This window comes from Lontra canadensis, unplaced genomic scaffold, assembly GCF_010015895.1.
Source record: "Lontra canadensis isolate GAN:19392208 unplaced genomic scaffold, GSC_riverotter_1.0 scaffold42, whole genome shotgun sequence".
Lineage (NCBI taxonomy): Eukaryota > Metazoa > Chordata > Mammalia > Carnivora > Mustelidae > Lontra > Lontra canadensis.
In genome coordinates, this window is record NW_022631036.1 from 3118912 (window position 1) to 3132411 (window position 13500).

The following is a 13500-nucleotide window of genomic DNA, read 5'->3' on the forward strand; positions in this document are numbered from 1 at the left end:
AAGTAGGCAGAGGCAGGTGGAGAGAGGGCGGGGAGCAGGCTTCCTGCTGAGCAGAGAGCCCCATATGGGGCTCGATCCCAAGACCCTGAGATCATGACCTGAGCTGAAGGCAGAGGCTTAACCCTCTGAGCCACCCAGGCACCCCTTTCTTATTTTTTTTCAATGATTTTATTTATTTATTTGAGAGAGAGAGCATGCAGGGTGGAGGAGCAGAGGGAGAGGGACAAGGCAGACTCCCCGCTGAGTGCAGAGCTGATCGCATGGGGCTTGAGCTCAGGACCCTGAGATCTTGACCTGAGCCTCAATCAGGAATCGGCTGCTTGAAAGAACAAAGATGCCCTTCAAGGGACGAATGGATAAGGAAGATGTGGTCCATATACACTATGGAGTATTATGCCTCCATCAGAAAGGATGAATCCCCAACTTTTGTAGCAACATGGATGGGACTGGAGGAGATTATGCTGAGTGAAATAAGTCAAGCAGAAAGAGTCAATTATCATATGATTTCACTTATTTGTGGAGCATAACAAATAACATGGAAGACATGGGGAGATGGAGAGGAGAAGGGAGCTGAGGGAAATTGGAAGGGGAGGTGAACCATGAGAGACTGTGGACTCTGAAAAACAACCTGAGGGTTTTGAAGGGGCGGGGGGTGGGAGGTTGGGGAAGCCAGGTGGTGGGTATTAAGGAGGCAAGTATTGCGTGGAGCACGGGGTGTGGTGCAAAAACAATGAACACTGTTATGCCGGAAAAAAAAAAAAAAAAGAATCGGCTGCTTAACTGACTGAGCCACCCCAGTGTCCCATTTTAGTCTTATTTAAAGTAATCGAAGATGATTGCCATTTCTTCCTCTAGTTTATTCATTGATACCTACGTGCGAGAGTTACATTTTGCAACTTTGAACCTGAAGATGTGAGTTGGTTTTTCTTGAGGGGAGAGGAGGGAAAAGAGGAGAGTGGGGAAGGAAGGGGGTGGAGGGTTCCCTAGGAAATTAACCTTGAAATGGAGATTTGCAAATGTTAGGTCCGTGATCAAAGGAGTGAGACTGATACAAAGCGAAGGTCAAGCAAAGCATTATTTTGTGCCAAGCATCGAGAATCAAACCGACCGTTCTGGGCCGCCTCTTACAGAGAGAGGGAGTGACTCCCAGCCTCACAGACTAACTTTTATAGAGCAAAGACCATGTGGTTGAGCCTGGCCACACACTGGTGACCAATGAGATTGCAACACACAGAGAAGGCTGCACAGTCATGCTAGGTCACACATGGGTGGCCAATTGAATTACAGTTCACCCCATAGTAGCTATTTGAACTAACCTATCACCTTGGTCAGAATTAGCACCCAAAAGGCACTCAAAAGGTGGGCCCACACTCCTTAGTAGCCAGGGAGACAGTATGGGCGCTCCACTGATTGGATGTCTCCACCTGGCCTGACTCATCCCTGCATTCGGACTCTGTTATCGCCACCTGACCTGACCCACCCTGTATTTGGGCTCTGTTATCAGGGACAGGTCGACCATATTTTACTGATTTCCTGGACTTGCTTTTAACTAAGTTCCCCTGGGGGTGGGGGGCGGGGTCAGTTTAAGTTTTACTGCATAAACAACAAAATCACTGTTTAACTGAGATGAAATCGCTCTGGCTGAAGAGGCCCTTACAGCAAACAGATCTGTTTATTGAGGAGTGAGCCTGGGGCCAGCCCCAGTGAAAGAGTAAAGAAAAAAGGCTTGGGCAGAAGGAGAAGTTGAAATAGCCCTTGAATGAAAGCCTAAGGGGAAGTAACCTGGGATCCAGGCATCTCCCTTTAGCAGTGGGCGGTTCCTGAAGCCTCAGCCCGCAGCGGCCTGAATCCCTGCCACCTGGACCAAAATGAGCCTTTTGGTCCAGAACAGGAGATCTGGGTGGTGCGCCAGAGTACCCATTGTTATGCCCGAGTTTTCGCCTCCGAGGGACCATCAAGGAGCCAAGCACTGATGCAATCACACGAGGGTTTATTCAGCAAGCTTAAGCTTGGGCCCAAGTATACCCGACACAGTGGAGTAGGGACTTGGACCCAGAGCTTAGTTAAGGCAGGGGTATTTGTGGGTTCCTGTTACTAAAGCAGGGTGGGGGTTTCTGGAGCTAAAGCAGGGTGGGGGGTCTCTGGAACTAAAGCAGGGTGGGGGGTCTCTGGAACTAAAGCAGGGTGGGGCTTACTAAAGCAAAGTAGGGGAAAGTTCAGCCTTTGGGCACAGGGATCTGAGATGGCTGCCGGAGCTAAGATGGCTGTACTTATGCTAAAGCTAAACCTGAGGTGGGATGGCCTTAATTTCTCAGCCTCCACATTTCCCTCTCTCAGAGGAACCTAAGGAAGGACCCAATCATGGGTTGAGGCTGGTCTCAGCAACAAGGTCTGGTGGTTGGTATTGCTGTCTGAGTACCATGAACTGAACTGTACTGACTCTGTCTTTGACAAAAGTAAGCAACATTAGTGGGGTAAGTGAGAACAGCGCAGTCTTAGCTTTAGGGGATTGTCCTTGTCTGGCTGACTTTTCCATTCTGGGACAAAGTCTTTGAGAACGGCGTGTGGGTCAGCTGGCCGGATGTGGCTGTAGTGGGCCCAGGGAGTAATCCCATCGACCTTGAGAGCGGTGGGAGTGGTCAGGATCACGATGTAGGGTTCTTTCCAGTGTGGTTGAAGTGTTTGGTGTTGGTATCTCCGGGGGTACACCCAGTCACCCGGCTGATATCTATGGGGGTCCGGGGGTGGCCCAGTCTTGTAGAGGGCCCTCAGCTTACGCCACAACAGTTAATGGGTTCATTGTAACAAAGGAGTTGGTGGTCATCAAACTCAACAAGTACCTCAGGTTTTAAATTGGGAATAATAGGTGGAGGAATACTGAACATGATCTCGTAGGGGGTAAGTCCCATCTTATGTGGGGAGTTTTGTACCCTGTAGAGGGCGAAGGGGAGGAGAGTCACCCAATCCCCGCCAGTCTTTAGGGCTAATTTAGTTAAGGTCTCTTTTAATGTTCTGTTCATCTTCTCTACCTGTCCTGAGCTTTGGGGCCTATATGCACAATGTAATTTCCAATCTGCCCCAAGTATCAGTGCCACTCCCTGTGTTACCTTAGAGACGAATCCTGGTCCGTTGTCTGATCCAATCTTAACAGGAAAACCATACCTCGGTAAGATGTCTTCCAGTAGTTTCTTGGTCATGGTCTGTGCTGTTTCATGTTTGGTGGGAAATGCCTTTGTCCATCCTGAAAAAGTATCTACAAACACTAGCAAGTACCTATATCCGTATTTTCCAGGTTTTACCTCTGTGAAGTCCACTTCCCAGTAGGCTTCTGAGCGGTCCCCCCGGAACCGGGTACCCAGGGTTAGATTCATGGGCGGTGGCATTAGTTAATTGACATGCGTGGCAGCTTGCCACAATCTGTTTGATTTTTGATTGGGAGTCTTTGATGGTGATCTTTGCATGTCGCACCAAGTCTTCCATTTTCTTTGTTCCCATGTGGGTAGTTTTATGCATTTTGGATAGGACTCACCATCCCAGTTCCTCAGATAGGATTATGCTGCCATCTGCAGCTCTCCACCAGCCATGTAAGCATTGTGTCATGGGCAGACGCCTAATCCATTGTAAGTCTGCGTCAGTGTAGTTGGGGCTGTCTGGCAAGCTCGGTGCTCCCGGATCAGGCAGTGTGGTCACTAAGACATGGTCCACCGAGAGGGCTGCCTCTTTTGCCTTTAAGTCAGCCAGTCAGTTTCCCCTGGCCACTGGCGTGTCTGCTTTTTGGTGTCCTGGACAATGGATAATGGCTAGTGGCTTAGGCAGCCAGAGGGCCCTTAGGAGTTCAAGGATTTCTGCCTTGTTTTTAATAGTCTTTCCTTCTGCTGTCAAGAGCTCTCTTTTTCTATAAATGGCTCCGTGGATGTGGGCTGTGGCAAAGGCATACCTGCTATCAGTACAGATGTTTATCCACTTGCCTGCTCCCATTGTTAGTGCCTTGGTCAGCGCAATCAGTTCTGCACGTTGGGCAGATGTCCCTGCCGCTGGCGGTTCCGCCCAGACGGTCTCTGTCTCTGTGGTTACAGCTGCCCCCGCATACCTGATTCCTTCCCGGATAAAGCTGCTGCCATCTGTATACCAGGTGTCATCTGCATTCTGCAGTGGTCGGTCCCAGAGATTGGCTCTGACTCCATGCACCTGAGCCAGGATTTCTTGGCAGTCATGTAGGGGGGGTTCCCAGTCAGGGTTAGGGAGCAGCGTCGCCGGGTTTAGGGCTGTTGGTGCCTGGAACAAAATTCTGGTAGGGTTTAAAAGCAAGCCCTGGCAATGGGTCAAGTGGGCATTGCTGATCCATCTGTCCGGGGGTTGTTTGAGTACCCCTGCAATGGCATGTGGGGTTGTGATGTATAGTTCCTGCCCCATAGCCAGCTTATCTGCATCCTTGACCATGGTGGCCACTGCAGCAATAATTTTCAAGCACAGAGGCCATCCAGCGGTCACAGCATCTAATTTCTTTGAGAGGTAGGCTACCGGTCTCTTCCAGGGGCCCATGTATTGAATTAGGACTCCCTTTGCCACCCCTTTCTTTTCATCCACGTAAAGGTGGAAGGGCTTAGTCAGATCAGGCATCCCGAGTGCCGGGGCTGAAAGTAAGGCTTGTTTAAGATCATTAAAGGCTTTGTTCATGGCCTCGGTCCATACAAAGTCCTGTTTTTGTTTCGTGGCCTCGTAAAGGGGACTAGTCATTTCAGCAAAACCAGAGATTCACAATTGGCAGAACCCCGCCGACCCTAGGAATTCACGTACGTGGTGGACGTTTCGAGGCTATGGGATTCTCATAACAGTCTCCTTTCGTGAATCCATTAACCATCTTTGTCCATCTCTTAATTTGTACCCCAGGTAGCTCACCTCCATTCTGCAGATCTGGGCCTTTTTAGCTGAAGCCCGGTATCCCAGAGTTGCTATCACTTGGAGCAGACCCTTGGTGCCTTGTAGGCATGTTTCCTGGTCTTCTGCTGCCAACAGGATATCATCTACATATTATAATAGAGTCAGTTTAGGGTGCTTTGCAAGGAACTCACCTAAGTTACTGCAGTGCCTCGTTGAAGATGGTGGATAAATTCTTGAATCCTTGCGGCAGTCGAGTCCAGGTGAGTTGGCAATTGATGCCCTTCACCAGGTCCGTCCATTCAAAAGCGAAGACATCTTGGCCCATTGGGGCCAAGGGCAAGCTGAAAAAGGCATCTTTTAGGTCTAGCACTGTATACCAAGGTTTGTCTGGGGGCAAGGTGGAGAGGAGAGTGTAGGGGTTTGGGACTGTAGGGTGCATGTCCATCACCCGTTGGTTAACTTCCCTCAAGTCCTGGACCAGTCTATAATCATTAGAGTGTGGCTTTCACACCGGCTGCAGGGGAGTGTTCCATGCTGACTGACAAGGCCGCAGTATGCCTCAGTCTAGCAGCTGTCGGATGTGTGGGGTGATCCCCTTCTGAGCTATGAGAGGCATGGGGTATTGGCGGACCCTGACCGGATCTGCTTCTGGCTTTAGTTCAATGTATATAGTTAGCCAATGTTGGGCCAGTCCCATTCCCCCAGTTTCTGCCCATGCTTGAGGAAACTCCTGCAACCAGTGGTAAAGGTCGATCATTGGTGCGGGGGGCATTTGGTGAAGATGATATTCGTCCTCAAGATTTAAGACAAGCGCCTGGATCGGGTGCCCCTCTTTATCCAGCACCTCTGCCCCTTTAGGGTGGAAACTAATTTGGGCTCCCATCTTGGTGAGTAGGTCTTGGCCTAACAAGGAGTATGGGCACTCAGGAATGACCATGAAAGAGTGGGATACCTGGCCCACGCCGAGATCCACTGTTCTTTGGGTAGTCCATGAATATTGTTTAGTGCCCGTAGCCCCCTGCACCCATGAGGTCTTATTTGCCAACTTCCCTTGAGGTTGTAGTAAGACAGAGTGTTGTGCCCCGGTGTCTACTAGGAATTTAATCGGTTGCCCCTCCACTTTAAGGGTTACCCTGGGCTCGGGGAGGGGTGCCAAACCCCAACACCCCAATCATCTAAATCTTCAACCTTCAAGATGGTAGTGGAGGCCTTTGGATTTTTGTTGGGGCACTCCTTTACCCAGTGGCCTTTTCCCCTGCAATAGGCACACTGGTTTTTATTAGGGCAATCCTTCACCCAGTGGCCTTTTTCCTTGCAACAAGCACACTGGTCTATATTCAGTTTGGGGTATTCTCGGTGGGGGCCATCCTCCTTACCTGCTCCTGAAGCCAATTTCTTGACACGTCTTTGTTTCTCATGTGGATCATCCATGGTTGCGGCCAGTAGGATGTTAGCCAGGTTCTGGGTCTGATGGTCACTTATCTTAGCTTGTTGCTCCTCCTGAGTCTCTCTGTTATTGTAGACTCTGCCACCACCAGCAGACCCTATAGGCTCTTCTCTCCCAGTCTTTCTATCCTCAGCAGTTTTCTTTTAATGTCCGGAGCAGCTTGATTAACAAAGGCCATAACAATGGCAGCTTTGGTCTCTGGGACCTCTGGATTCATAGGGGTGTATTGTCTGAACACCTCTATGATCCTTTCTAGAAATGCCCCCGGACTCTCATCTTTACCCTGTCTTACATCACATACCTTGGCCAGATTGGTAGGCTTGTGTGCTGCAGCCTTGAGACCTGCCATTAGAGTCTGGCGGTAGACCCGGAGCCTCTCCTTACCTTCTGCTGAGTTGTAGTCCCAGGCAGGGCAAGACAAGGGGAAAGCTGCATTTATGAGGTCGGGGTTCTGGGTTGGCTGTCTGTCGTTACCCAGGATGGACTTTCGGGCTTCCACCTAGATTTGCTCTCTTTCCTCAGTGGTAAAGAGAACCTGCAAGAGCTGCTGACAGTCATCCCAGGTGGGCTGATGGCTGAAAAGAACAGTATCCAAAAGATCGATAAGATCTTTTGGGTTATTGGAGAACTTTGCATTTTGGGTTTTCCAGTTGTATAAATCACTGGTAGAAAATGGCCAATATAACATTGGCTGTCCCCCTGTTTCATTGGGGGGGTCCCATGGCACGGAGGGGAAGGACAGTGGAATGGGCTGCTCCCAGGTTTGGGGCTGGGGCTGCCCGATGGGTCCATCCACGTGTCCCTGCTGCTGGCCCATGCATGGGGGCCCCTCCATCTGGGGGAGGGGCGTACTCCCTTGGCAGGTCCTGATGCTTCCGCTGAGGGGACAGATGGGGGGACCTCGTAGGGTGGTGGAAAAATCAGGTCCTCTGTGGAGGTGTCCTGAAGGACAGGGTAAAGCAGAGTCTTTGGTTCGAACTCCATCTTTTTGTCGGACATAGGAGTTGGGTTCCTCAGGGCTAAAGCCTTGGATGCAGGTCCTGCTTTGGGAGGAAGAAAAGGTTTAAACCAGGAGGGAAGATTTTCGATCATGTCTTGCCAGACCAGGATGTAAGATATTTGGTCAGGGTAGCCATGTGGTTTTTCTCTGAAAATGATGGCCTTAACCTCTAAGATAATAGGTAGTTGAAAAGTTCCCTTCAGGGGCCATCCAATATTAAGGGATGGCCATTCAGACATGCAGAAAGTCCGAAACTTTCCCTTTCATATGTCAGGGCTCAGGTTATGAGCTCTTTCCCTGACATCTGAGAAGTGGTCAATCATCAGAGACAGAGGAGTTGTCTGTGTCTGTCCCATCACATCCTCAGTCCACAGCAAGACAGATACACTTACGACAATTAACAAGAACACACTCACAAAGACAAACGATCTGGCATGGCTGTGAAGACAAAACTGGAAGGAAGTTAAGGGAGAATCTGGCTGTACCAACAGCTGGCTCTCTTCACAGATAAGGACCTTGTCCTCTGGGCCCGAGCGCAACAGCAGCCTCGCCTCCAGATAGGGCCAGAGGGACCTCTCCCAAGACCCCGGGGGTCAATGGCCCGCCACGCGTCCGCTTGAGTCAATGTCGACTCCAGATACTCAGACTGGAATTCCTACAGGTTAAAAAAAAAAAAAAAAAGCAGAGTGGAGCTCCCAAAGTATGCGTGCAAATGGATACAAAAATGAGTGCACTCACCAGCTGGCACAGGACCCTCGGGGTCGGAGTCCTGGGGGTCTTTCAGATCTCAGTGGGACTTCCAAATGTTATGCCCAAGTTTTTGCATCTGAGGGATCACCAAGGAGCCAAGCACCAATGCAATCACACAAGGGTTTATTCAGCAAGCTTAAGCTTGGGCCCAAGTATACCCGACACAGTGGAGTAGGGACTTGGACCCAGAGCTTAGTTAAGGCAGGGGTATTTGTGGGTTCCTGTTACTAAAGCAGGGTGGGGGTTTCTGGAACTAAAGCAGGGTGGGGGGGTCTCTGGAACTAAATCAGGGTGGGGGGGTCTCTGGAACTAAAGCAGGGTGGGGCTTACTAAAGCAAAGCAGGGGAAAGTTCAGCCCTTGGGCACAGGGATCTGAGATGGCTGCCGGAGCTAAGATGGCTGTACTTATGCTAAAGCTAAACCTGAGGTGTGGGATGGCCTTAATTTCTCGGCCTCCACACCCATCATATTCCACATCCCATGCCACTTGCATCCTCTTGCTTCATATAATACATTTTCTCCTTCTGAGCTCAGTTTTTTCGAGATTCTCTCTAGTTTCTTTGGGAAACTGACAAATGAAAGGCCAGTGACATAAGCTACAACCTCTCTTGCTGCCCTGGGTCTCAGGGTGGCTACTGGTACCATCATCTCTGTCTAGGTTCCTCTCATGCTCAATGTTTTTGCTGGTGTAGATGGCTGACCTGGTGGGGTGACCTAGACCTTCATCCCTAGGGATTCTGAGCCCCTAGTCACCAGCCTTTCTCAGGTCATGGTGGCTGTATTTGTTCATTTCCTGTCAAAAATGATTAAGAGAGGACCCAAAGACCTCAGTGGACCACCTAGGTGCTAAACAAATTCTTCCCTGTCCCTGTTGTCCTCCAGCACCCAGACCTCACTCTGCTCATCTGGTCAAACAAGGGTCAATCACCCCTGTTGGGATGACTGATTCCTTTCCTTGCCTGCTGGTCTTTCAGCAGGAGAAACCTAAAGAAACCGAGTGGCAGCTGTAGCTTACAGGTTAATGTAACTTTTGCTGTGTCCTCTGGTGGAAGTATTCTCCCTCAAATCTATGGAAGCCAGAGTTCCAGGCCTGGGAGGCACAAATTCACAAAGGGTTCCTCGAAGTTATGGTGAGAGGGTCATTCCTACTTCTTCCCTTTGAGTCTCATACTTTTTACTTTCTACCTGTTGGGGAAATAGCATCATATAATTGTGGTTGATTTGAGTGCTCCTTGAGGATGGCACCCCATGTTATCTCAAAGCTGATACTTCAGCTGTGTTTTCAATGGCCAATTTCATTGCTCTGTAATGCCGGCAGCTTCTAAGACACAGCAGTATATGATATACTGTGAATTAGGCTCTTTGGCTCAATGAGATAGAGTGTGGGATCTCGTCATGTCAGTGACTCACTCTGTGTGTCCCTTATATATGCTACCTATGCTCAAACAGGGGTGCTGCCTAAGGTCCTGCAGGTGGCAGTGGGAAGCCCATACTTAGAATAAGTATTAATTCCAGTCATGATGGTTCCCTGCCCCCTCTAGCATGGATGGATCCAATGTCATAGACCACTCACTTTTTGCTCATCTGATAAAATTAACATGCTAGTGCTGAATAGTGGACTAATGGGATGTTTTGAACATCATGCCTAGATGGGAAAGACTCTTTGACTCTATCATGACTGAGAGTGGGAATTAGCTTAGCTCTGAGGCACGATGATAAAGTTATACTATTGTCCATGCCACGTAAGTACAAAATGTTTCTGATCCTTCTCAGTAGGGATGGAAAAAATTTGCATTGGCTTGATTCCTGTATAAGGTACTTGAGGTCTTGTTGATCTGCTCCCAAAATGATACTGTGTCTGATGCAATAAGCTGCAACTAGGGCCACAGTTGACTTTGGTTGAGTTTACAGTAGTCCACTACTGTATCCTCCATGATTCATTCAGTTCTTGTAAAGGCTGACTAATGAATACTGGGCACATGATGAAAGTGATGACCCCTGCTTCCTTTAGGGTACACTAGATCTTCACCATTCCTTCCATACTATGCTACTTATTTTCATTTTACTATCTTAACCAATTTGGGGAGTGTAGCTCAGAAGGTCTCACTTGACCTCCCACATTATGACAGCTCTCACCCCAGAGGCCCCTCCCCCCCAAACAAAAAACAATGTATCTGGGGGTTCTGTATACCAATATGTTTATGTGTTGGGGGTGACCAGAGTAATGACCACTGGGTAGGTTCCTGGATCTAATGAATTCATTGCGAGGTAGACCTGGAATAAAGTCATTGATGATCTGACCCCTTTTCATTGCTGTTCTAACAGTAAGGCCATTATGAAATTTCTGGTCTCTAAGCGTCAATGTCAACTTTGAGCTTGTGTCCAGTAGTTCTCAAATGTCTTGGTATTTCCTTTTACCCAATGTATGGTTACCCAAGTAAATGATCATTGGTCTATTTGGCAACAGACTGGGATAATTATCGCCATATTCATTCACAATAGTGTTTCAGGGTCTTTCCTCCTGGGGACTTAGTCTCTCCTTCAGTCAGTGGGTTCTGGGATTGAAAAACAGGCTCATGTCCAGAAATTGGACAAGCGATCATAACTTTTGAATAAGGAAGTTTCTGTCATCCTCTGTTCTTGATTTAGAAAAAAATTCATAGATGAGAAATACCCTCATTGTCTGTTATCTGCTTTGTGCCTGTGGACACTGTTCTATCAGCCATCGTTCTCTGTTCATCTTAATAGTATATCCACTCCTCCGAGTCTTTTGATCCCTTTCCTATCATCTACTATAGCAATTATAGCATTTCTGTGTCACTTAGTCTGAGCCATCAATTTTTCCAGCATCCAAGAGCTAGATCAGCAGCAGGCTTGTCCCATCTCCTGGGGCCCTTGCAAGGGTGTTAAATCCTATATCCCATTTATAAATTTATGTTTCATCCCCCAATCTCTCCCAGTCAAGTTCCCTCTGGATCTGGCCCCATACATACGCTCCCGGCTCTTGCTGGTAAGTGTTGACTAGTTCCTTTAGCTTCTTCAGGATATAGTGATTTTCCTTCTAATAGGCCCAGTATTTTCTGGCTAGGTTATATTTTGACTCGTTCTTAGTTACTGGTCTTAGTTACTGATGAGGAAGGGAGGTGCTTGCTACATGTAGATTATGGAGAGTGGGCTCATGCTCTCTTGCAAGGTAGAGATCTCTGTATTGTTTACAAGCAAAGGAGAAGTTCTAATCTCCAATACAGGGTAATGGGACACTTCTGTAGGGGTGGTTTGGGTTTTAAGGTTTTAAAGTACATTAGCCTAGCTGTCTACATCCCAGTTTTTATGAATCTTCCCAGCCAGATCTCTAATCTTGACAAGTAGACTTGACATGGTTGAGACTTCAACTTGACCTCTTCTCTCCTTATAATTAGGTCCTGAGACTAATTCTTAGATTTTTATATCTTTTGGCTCCAGGAGATGAAAATATTTTTATATGCTATTACCCAGGACCTTTGATTTTCACAATTCACATTGAATTAGTGATTGATCACCCTCAGATTTTCACCGGTCTTTCCCTGTTATATTAGTAGCACCCAGCAATAACCATCTGATTCAATTGCCCTTAAATTACTGCTTCTCAAATGAAGTGTTACACCTGTCAGTGCATTTCCTTCCACCAGTATCCCATCCTTATTCACTACCGGCGAAGATTTTAACAATTGCATTCCTACTGAATGCCAGGGGCAGAGATGGAATCTTTATTGGTAGTCAGTCTGCAGGTGGACAAGCTTCAAAGTCCCATTTTTAGATTTTGCTTTCTCAGTTGCTCCTGGCACCAAGTGTCTTTGGTCAGGTTTCCTGGGAAACAGATTCTGAGAAAGAGATTTATATGCAGAAAGTTCACTGGGAAGTGGCCTTAGAAACACTACCTGTGAGGGAAGAGAAGGAAACAAGTCTGGGCGGAGAGAGAAGACAAGATACAACGTCGTCACAGCAGAGGGCTTGGCCAATCTCAGAGGGGACATCTGGAACAAATGGCCATTTGGAGTAGTTACAAATGGAGGCAAGGGAGCTAAGTCATTGCTCCCCTGCATCAACCAATTGTTGGATGTGGGCCACTCAAGGAGAAGGTATAAGCTTGGAGGGGACCATTTCCCTGGGCCATGGGCAATGTCCAGGGAGGAACTCAGAACTATGAGCTACCAGCAGCCATCACTCCTGGCAGCTGACAGAATTCATAACTTGATCTTGACAAGGGAACAAGGCAGCACACCACAGCGTCCACCTCAGTGTGGTCTGGGATGGCTACTTGGATGTTTAATAGATAGCTTAGCTAAAGCACAGACCTTGTTTTTTTTTTTTTTCTTTTTCTCTCTGAGACTATTTCTCAGAGTCTCTTCTTTATAAATGCTTTTATAATGGATCTAAGAGGTTCAGACCATAGCTTTTGGTTTATTTCTTTCCTGCCTTGACCCCCATCTGTATGCCAGCAAGTCGTCCCAGCAAAAGTTACAAAAATATGTTTTGAATCCATTCACCTCTCTATATCTTTACTGCTGCTATCCTAGTTAAGCTACTATCATCTCTTCCCTATTCTATTGCAAGTAAACTGTCCTTGTAAACTTGTCCAAGTAAACTCTCGTCTTCTGTAATTCATTTTCCACATGGCAACCACAATCATTTCTTAAAGATGTAAATAAGATCATGTCACACTTTTACTTATATATTTCAGGACTTAACGTTGCATTTAGAAACAATCTAGGCTTTTGCCATGGTTTATAAGGCCCAGTGTTATTTGACCCCTTCCAATGGTAGTCATTATTATGGCCTACCTAATTTTCCTTTCCTCCCCTTCTTACCAACAGAATTTTTTGATTTTTTGGGGGGTGTCAATATCCCCAGGTGATGAAATAAGACTAATCCAAGACAATTATGATAAGTCCCTCCTTTCCCAGCCTACTTTACTGCTAGATGGATGGGTAGGTGGTGTTTATGAACTACTTCAGGCCAATAACAGTAAATTGAATTTTTTTAGAGAAGGTTTTTTTTTTTCTTTCTTTTCCTTCCCCATTTCTTGTTAAAAGTTGATTGAGGGCACTCACCCTTTCCCATTCTATCTGCCATGACTGTGGACCCAATGCCTGGAACCACCACAGCCATCTTGTGATCATGAACAAAAGACCTACAGAATCACAGGTGTCATCAATTTTTTATTTATTGGTTCCTGAACCAGTCTCTTCTTGCTATCACTCAAACACTAAGCTCTTTCCCACCTCCTGGCCAGGCCTGTATGCTTGTTCTCCCCATGCATGCAATTCTTTTCTCCCATATCTTCACATGGCTGGCTTGTCTTCATCTGAGTCTCAGCTCACCACGTCTGTGAGGTCTTCTCTAACTACCCAATCTCAAGTAGCACCATCCTTGCTACTCCTGC

The 13500-nt window shown here is 47.5% G+C and overlaps 1 pseudogene; it reads right to left on the reverse strand.

Annotated features, from left to right (window-relative positions):
* Positions 1 to 2384: 2384 nt before the first annotated feature.
* Positions 2385 to 7149, reverse strand: LOC116875647 (annotated as a pseudogene).
* Positions 7150 to 13500: the final 6351 nt, after the last annotated feature.